This window comes from Otolemur garnettii, unplaced genomic scaffold (assembly GCF_000181295.1).
Source record: "Otolemur garnettii isolate 467f Iridium unplaced genomic scaffold, OtoGar3 scaffold00133, whole genome shotgun sequence".
NCBI lineage: Eukaryota > Metazoa > Chordata > Mammalia > Primates > Galagidae > Otolemur > Otolemur garnettii.
Genome location: NW_003852528.1, coordinates 910,098 through 919,179, shown reverse-complemented (window position 1 = coordinate 919,179; position 9,082 = coordinate 910,098). Strand labels below are relative to the sequence as shown.

Below are 9,082 nucleotides of genomic sequence, written 5' to 3'. Positions count from 1 at the left end.
TCAGAAGTTTGGGCATGGCTTAGCTAGGTCTTCTGCTCCCAGGTCTTTCCCACCCAAGACTGCAGTCAAGGTGACAACAGGGCCTAGAGTCTCACTGAAGGGTCAACTGAGGAAGGATCTGCTGCTGAGCTCATATGATTATGGCCAGAATTCAATTCTTCCAAGATTATTGGAGTGGGGATCTCAGTTCCTTGCTGACTACTGGTGGAAGGCCATCCTCAAGAGACTAGGAAGTTTATAAACAATAAAAACTTATTTCTCACAGTCTGGAGGCTAAGCGGTCCAAGATGAAGGTGCCAACAGAACACATTATCTGATGAGAGCTTACTCTCTGCTTCCAAGATTTCATCTGTTGTGGTCCTCACCTGGCAGAAGGGGCAGACGAGATGAAAGGGACAGGCTAGCTCCCTCAAACCAATTTATAAGGGCCTAACCCCATCCATGATGGTAGACCACTTTACTACCTAATCACTTCCTAAATGCCCCACTTTTTAATTCTATTGCATTGGGGATTAAGTTTCAACATAAATTTTGGAGAACACAAACATTCAATCCATAGCACATGCCATTTTAGCCTCTAAGATGGCACCTTACATGGAAGTTACAATGTTTTATAATCTATTCATCGAGATGACCTTTTATCACCTTTGCCATAGTCCCTTGGTCAGAAGCAAATCAAACTTCCCACCCACACTCAAGGGAAGAGGATAAGAGCATGACTACCAGAAGGTGGGAATTATTGGAGGACAATGCCAGAGGCTGCCCATCCCACTATCCTTTCATATTTATGTCTTTATTTTTTAAGTGAATGTCTTATGGGCAGATTATAATTGGGTATTGCTTTTTTAATCCCATCTGACAGTCTCTGCCTTTTACTTTGGCATTTAGATAATTTATATTTAATGTGATTTTGTCATGAGATTCAAAGCAAACATCTTGCTATTTTTTTTCTGCTTTGCTTATCTGTTATTTGTTCTCTTAATCTTCTTTTTCTTCCTTCTTCTATACTGAAAATTTCTCATAATTCCATTTTATCTTCTTTGGGGGGCTTATTAGATATGACTTTTGTTGTATTATTTTATTGCTACCTTTTGGGTTTATAGCATACATCTTTATAACAATCTATTTTCAGGTAATATTATACTATGTCATGTGTATTATAAAAACCATGTAACAGTATATTTCTCTCCTCTTGGCTTTCATGCTATTGGTATCATACATTTTACTTTTGCATATATGCCCCATAATACATCATTATTATTCTTGTTTAAAAAATCAGTTATCTTTTATTTTTTTTATTTTTATTTGTTTTGCAGTTTTTGGCCAGGGCTGGGTTCAAACCCACCACCTCTGGCATATGGGGCCAGCGCCCTACTCCTTTGAGCCACAGGCACCACCCAATCAGTTATCTTTTAAATATATTGAAATAATGAGAAAAAAATTGTATTTTCTCATGTAGTTGTTATTTCTAGTTCCCTTCATTCATTTGTGTCAATCCAAGATTCCATCTGGTATCATTTTTCTTCCTGTTTGAAGCATTTTCTTTAATATTTCCTATACCGCAGGTCTTCTGATGATAAATGCTTTCAGTGTCTGTATGTTTGGAAAAGTCTTTATTCAACCGAGTGTTTGAAAGATATTTTTGCTGAGTAAAGAATTTGGGGTTGACAGTTTGTCACCATTCTCCTCTCCCTCCCCTCCCCTTCATCCTCTCCCTCCTCCTAACATAAGCCTTTTTCTGGCTTTAAGATTTTCTCTTTTGCTGGTTTTAAGCAATCTGATAATGATGTGCTTCAGTGTAGTTTTCTTTATGTTTCGTATTCATGGGATTTATTGAGTATCTTGGATCTGTTTGATGATTATTTCTTCACCTTTTTTCCTATACAACCCCTTCTCAACTTCAGGGACTCTAACTGCATATACATTATGCCACTTAAGTTGTTCCATAGTTCACTGGTGCTCTCTCTGTTCGATTTGCTCAGTCTCTTTTTTTCTGTGATCTATTTATCTTTTCTTTTGAAATACCTGATCTGCCATTAACCCTATATACTGTATTATTTTATCTCAGACATTGAAGTTTTCAACTTTAGAAGTCCAATCTTGTCTTTAATAGTTCAATCCTTTCTCTAGCTTCTCAACCATATGGAACACAGTTATAACGACTGTTTTAATATCCATGTCTACTAACTCTGTCAGGGGTGTCATTTCTGAGTCAGATTGACTGATTGTTTCTTTATTTCATTGTGTGCTGGATATTTTCCCATAGCTGTCAATATTCTTGGCTTCCAATCTGAGATGTAAAGTTACTTGAATATAGTTTGATCCTTTTGGGTCCTGCTTTTAAGCTTTGTTAGTCAGAATTCAAGCAGTATTTAGTCTAACATTATTTTTTTCCTCCACTACTGAGACAACACTCTTCTTAGTGCTCTGTTCATTGCCTTATTATTTACAAAGTTTTTTGTGTTTGTTTTTTTTTTTTTTAGACAGAATCTCACTTTGTCACCCTTGGTAGTGCTGTGGCGTTATAGCTCACAGCAACCTCAAACTCTTGGGCTTAAGCGATTCTCTTGCCTAGGCCTCCTGAGTAGCTGGGACTACCAGCACCCACCACACCACCCGGCTTTTTTGTTGTTTTTGTTGCTGTTTTAGCTGGCCAGGGCCAGGTTCAAACCCACCACCCTCGGTATATGGGGCCGGTGCCCTACCCACTGAGCCACTATTTACAAAGTTTTATCCTTTGCTTGCTGAGAACAGGCACTATTCCCAGACCTATGCATACTATGAGCACTGTTCTCCCTAATCCTTTCAGGTGGTTCCTCCCACAGCCTTAACTAGTATCCTCACATACATGTACTAATTAATTAGAACCCAACTGAACACCCAAGGGGACCCTCTGCAAAGTTCTTTCTGTATGAAGTTCTTTGTACCCTGGTACTCTGCCCCACAACCCCCAGTTGCCTTGGCTTCCCTAGACTTCCAGCACCGTCTCCTCACCTCAGAGAGTTCACCAGGCTCTGCCTGTGTCCTGTTCACAGGGCCCCAGCCTGGGAGCCCAGAGATCCTTTGGGAGGTTGAGAAATTCAGTTTTGTCAATAATAGTGGGGAGTGAGTTCAGACTTTGTGACTCGGGGTTCCACATGGTTTCCATCCTCAGCTGCAAGCATTCATTACACGAGGAGGTTTTCTTTCTAATATTAATTAAATATGGGGTTAATTTCTACCTTGTATTCACTTCCAATTTCTCTTCTCAACTCATTTTGCAGATGAATTTTCTTTCTTTCTTTCTTTCTGTTTCTTTGAGACATTACATTTTCCACTTACAGTACAGTGCTTTTAAAGTGCAATGTTTTACAGCTCCATCCAGGTAAACATGAAGGAGGTAAAGTCTTCATCTTTTTTAGGGCTGCATAATATTCCATGGTGTACACTGGAAAATGTTCTTCTTAGCAAAGTATTTCAAGAATGGAAGAAAAAGTATCCAATGTACTCAGCCCTATTATGAAACTAATTTATAGCTTTCATATGAAAGCTATAACCTAATTATAGCTTAAGAACATGGAGAGGGGGACAGGTGGGGAGGGGAGTGGATAGATGGAGGGAGAGTGATTGGTGAGATCACCTCTGTGGTTTATCTTACAAGGGTACAAGTGAATCTTTCTAAAAGTAGAATATAAATATCTTAATACAATAACTAAGAAAATGACATGAAGGTTATATTAATCAGTTTGATGAAAATATTTCAAATTGTATATGAAAAAACCACACTGTACCCCATGATTGCATTAATGTACACAGCTATGATTTAATAAAAAAATAATAATAAAGTGCAATGTTATTTCCTTCCTTTGTGCACATGTTCCATATTCAAGTATTGAAAATGCCCAGTAGTTCACTATAGCAGCCCAACTTTAAATCTGTCACATAATTTACTACAAATTTGGATCCTTCGATATTTTACTGTGTGGAACAATGCTACATCTACACTTGGGTTGGCTTAATCAACCTCTTCAATGGTGGGGCCAGAGGAAGCACCACCAGAAGGAGGAACACCACCACCAGGGCAGCCCCCAGGCATGCCTCCTGGCATGGCCCCCTGGTGTTCCTCCTGCACTCTGGTACAACTTGGTAATGATGGGGTTGCAGACTTTCTCCAGCTCCTTCTGCTGATGTTCAAATTCTTCTTTCTCTATAGTCTGGTTCTTGTCAAGCCAGTTGATAATTTCATTATACTTGTCAAGAATCTTCTGTTTGTCCTCATCATTGATCTTGCCTTGAAGTTTCTCATCTTTAACAGCTGCTTTCATGTTGAATGCATAGGACTCAAGTGAGTTCTTTGATGAAACTTCGTCCCTCTGCTTCTCATCTTCAGCCTTGTACTTCTCAGCTTCCTGGACCATACGTTCAGTGTCTTTCTTGCTCAAACATCCCTTGTTGTTAGTGATGGTTAGTTAGTGTCGTTAGTGATGGTAATCTTATTTTCTTTTCCTATACTCTTATCCACAGCAGAGACACTGACAATGCCATTGGCATCAATATCAAAAGTGACATCAATCTGAGGAATACCACGGGGAGCAGGAGGTATGCCTGTAAGTTCAAACTTGCCAAGCAAGTTGTCATCCTTAGTCATGGCATGCTCACCTTCATAAACTTGGATGAGCACACCTGGCTGGTTGTCAGAGTAGGTAATGAAGGTCTGTGTCTACTTGGTAGGAATAGTAGCATTGCGCTTAATAAGTACAGTCATAACTCCACCAGCAGTCTCAATACGCAGAGAAAGAGGAGTGACATCCAATAGTAGCAAATCTTGAACGTTCTCAGATTTGTCACCAGATAGGATGGCCACCTGGACAGCTGCATCATGAGCAACAGCCCCAGTGGAGTTGATGCTCTTATTCAGTTCTTTTCCATTGAATAAGTCTTGGAGAAGCTTTTGAATCTTGGGGATACGGGTAGAACCACCAACCAGAACAATGTCATGAATCTGTGACTTGTCTAGTTTGGAATCCCGAAGGTCTTTCTCTACAGGGTCCAGGGTGCCACGAAACAGATCAGCATTCAATTCTTCAAATCGGGCATGGGTTATAGAGGTATAGAAGTCGATTCCTTCATAAAGGGAATCAATCTCAATACTAGCCTGGGTGCTAGAAGATAGAGTACGCTTAGCACATTCCCAAGCAGTACAGAGGCAACAGACAGCTCTTTTATTCTCACTGATGCCCTTCTTATGTTTCCCCTTGAACTCAGCAATAAAATGGTTAACCATTCGGTTGTCAAAGTCTTTGCCCCCTAAGTGAGTATCTCCAGCTTTAGATTTGACCTCAAAGATTCCATCCTCAATAGTGAGGATTGACACGTCAAAAGTGCCACCTCCAAGGTCAAGGATCAGCACATTTCTTTCAGCTCCAACCTTTTTGTCTAAGCCATAAGCAATAGAAACAGCAGTTGGCTCATTTATAATCCTAAGAACATTGAGACCAGCAATAGTTCCAGAATCTTTGGTAGCCTGATGCTGAGACTCCTGAGAAGCCTGAAGTAAGCTGGTACTGTGACTATTAATGCATTGGTAACAGTCTTTCCAAGATAGGCTTCTGCAATTTCCTTCATCTTTGTCAGAACCGTGGATGACACCTCCTCTGGATAGAAACTTTTTGTCTCTCCTGTATTCTACTTGCATCTTGGGCCTGCCTGCATCATTCACCACCACAAAGGGTCAATGTTTCATGACAGACTGGACAACAGCATCATCAAACGTGCATCCAGTCAGACACTTGGCATCAAAAACTGTGTTTGTGGGGTTCATTGCAACTTGATTTTTCACAGCATCACCAATCAATCCTTCAGTGTCAGTAAAGGCAACATAACCTGGAGTGGTTCGGTTTCCCTGATCATTGGCAATTATCTCTACTTTTCCATACTGGAAGACACCCACACAAGAGTAGGTGGTGCCAAGATCAATACCAACTGCAAGTCCTTAGACACAGTTGCTTACTATAGAGTCAGCTCAGATTACGTAAAACACACAGAAGACCCAGGAGCTATGGCCGTGTTCAATGAGACCTACAGATGAATTTTCTGAGGTGTACAAAGATGTTGTTTTGTGACAAAATTATAGAAATTTCCATCTTTTTTTTAACATGCACAGCTCCAAAATCAATCAATAATGACCCCATTCCTGCAAGCATTAAATCACCAGCTATTGAACCTTGTGAGGGCTGAGGCTGTGCTACACTAAACAGAGTCCCGGCTCTCAAACTGTTGTGGTTTCAGGAGAGAAGTTACAGAGTGTGCTGAACACCAGGCCAGAAATATGTAGGATAGACTGTGTGTGTGGTTTGAGAGTGAGGGCTGGTGGATTTCTACCAAAAAATTTCTAAGATAGAAAGACACATCAGCTAACGGACATAAGCCAAACAAATAGTTATAAAAGTCTTTCTATATACTAATACTGCAAGCAAAATTATTAATCAATTATACATTGATTGCATTCGATTTTGATCATATGCTTATACCATACAATTTATATCTCTGCATATTTTACCACACTGAAGCCCAAGTTGAATCCCAGTTTCTAAAACTTACTAGCTCTTGAGCACTAGGCAAATTATTTAATGTTTTGTGTGTCTCAGTGTTCTCGTTTGTAAAATAGGGCTAATACCTGAGCCTACTGCATAAGATAGTTATGAAGATTAAATGAATTAATGCAGGTTAAATGCCTACAGGAGCACCTAGCATATAGTAAGAATTATGTAGGTGCTGATGGCAACTGCTAGCGCCTCATGTATAATCATTGTGTTAGTTTTATTGGAACCAAAACAATATTTCACTATCTCAAGTTAATTTGGGAGTTTGTTTCTTTTCTTTATATTTGTCGATCATCTACAGTTTATATTATTTGCCATGATGTTCTTAGTCAGGAACACAACTCCCAATGATAGCACGTTCCTGTGGAAAACATAACCCATTTGATGATATTCCATTTCTAGGTACACACCCACCCCCACCCACAGAAAAAGCACACCTGTATTTACTTTTCTCTTGTTAAAAATTAAGTTGTCTATGTACAACATGGTATTCTGGGGTTGGATCGTAGAAAAAAAGACATGAACATTAATGGGGAAGTTGGTGAAGTCCAAATAAAGTCTTCCACTGAGTTAATAGTCTTATAATAATGTTAAATTCTTAATTTTGACAAGTGATTCATAATAATATAAGATGTTAACTTTAGAGGAAGCTGGGTGAAAGGCATTTAAGAACTCACTGTACTATCTTTGCAACACTTCTGAAAATGTAAAATAATTTTAAAAATAAAAAGCATTTTGAAAATCAAGTTTGCCTCATACCTTGGGCCCCAAACTCCTACATGATAGTATTTTTTAAATATTGCTTTTTGCTAAAAAATGAGAATGCAGCACCTCCTCAGAGCCCAAAATAAACACAACATACGGTGGACCCCTTAGGATGCCCCAACAAGCTTCTATTCCGGCGCGATAAGGAGCTGAGCCCACTGCAAACCATCAGAGCTTTTGAGCTTAGAGGGTGTACAAGAGACACCAGTTTCCTAGCTTCCGCTGATTTTTCAAAACGCATACAGATCCGGGACATTATTTAATAAGGACTTTTAAAATGTATTTGTATTATAGTGGAGATTTTCAGAATCTCTTCTGCCTTCCTCTTCCTGTGCCTCTTTCTTCTTTTTTGTCTCATTTTCTTTCTTTGTGTCTCTGTATGTGAGTCTTTGCCTTTGGCTGTTTAACTTGACAGTCTGGACTTATTTAAATCCTGGTGATTGGGGGAAAGTTTAAGGTAACTGATGAATAAACCAGAAGTTCAGGCAGAACTATGACTGAGAACCCTTCACCATCAATGATGAGAATGGAAAATGCCGGCAGACCCCATTGAACACCTCTACAATAACACAGCCAACTACCTTGAAGGATAAAAAGTTAATAGATGTCAGAAAGGGCTTGAGGTTTCGACCATGGCTTTTCAGCTCCAAAGAGTCCCCCTAAAGTTAGACTCTGAGGAGGTCTGGCTTCAGGTAGTATAAACATTATCACTTTGACAAGAAAGAGCTACTTTCTCCAGAATCTTTTTATACATAGTAGATTTTAGGTCATCCTTAATTTTTTTACCTCACAGTAGAGAGGGGGTCGTTGACCTACATACAGAGACATTTCATTTTCCTACTCTTGATGACAATGGTCTCCACACCTAGGGACCCCGCTCTGCTCCAGCCCCTTTTAGTTGGCAATTCACCATGGGCACAGCACTTGAAAACCTTTGAGTCTCTGAGTTCCTGGGATTAAAAAAAAAAAATTATCTGTGCTTCTTCCAACCAGCAAGCTTCAGAATTCAGAATTCAACACACAAAAAGGGATATCAGAGCTTTAATCTAGGAGCTTTTTGAAGAGATTTTCCCCAAAAGAAAAGTTCCAGTAAAGTTCCTGTGTTCGCATTAGCAGCCGCATGCCAGCCTCGCCCTATTTATTACCAGATCCCTCTGCTTGGCCCTTTTTTTATTCTGAGATAATTAAAATGAAAAAAGAATTTGTTGAGGCCTAATTCTTTTTCTTGTCTTTAGCCGTCTTGATTTAAACAAAAGTGAGGATGACTTAGTATCTCTATGAAAGAAAAGGCATGCAGGTTTGGATTTTGTCCATTTGTGTCTATTTGACTTAAATAAAAAATAATTTATAAGTTGATTATGGGGTGGGGGTAGGGGGGTAAGAGGCACCCAACAGTCTCCATGTAATACTAGGACACGGTCCCTGCCTAAGGTGCTAAGCTCCCAAGCATCAATACATAATCCAGAAAACAGTCCACTCCTCCCACATCCCAGATGAACCACTGACTCATCGTTCATGTAGAAAGAAGAAAAATATGGTCTTGTTCAATAGAAGTTTAAGGCATCTTGAGGAATATTGAGAAACAAGGTGACAGGGCAGGTCCCCATTATATGACTTAATATTTATGTAACTTCCTGCACTCCTGAGCATTTTTTAATGTCTTATTTCCTGCAGTCCTCCCAGGCCTACAAGGCCTGGTCATTTTCAGTCTACAGATTAGAAAACTAAGCTCAGGG

The 9,082-nt window shown here is 39.6% G+C and overlaps 1 protein-coding gene and 1 pseudogene across 1 annotated transcript in view; one reads left to right on the top strand and one right to left on the bottom strand.

The window, feature by feature from the left end:
• Nucleotides 1-9,082, top strand: part of ASB18 (ankyrin repeat and SOCS box containing 18) — a 65,351-nt gene that overhangs the window by 29,625 nt on the left and 26,644 nt on the right. The gene's annotated exons all lie outside the window — the stretch shown is intronic.
• LOC105887833 lies at nucleotides 3,944-5,965 on the bottom strand (annotated as a pseudogene).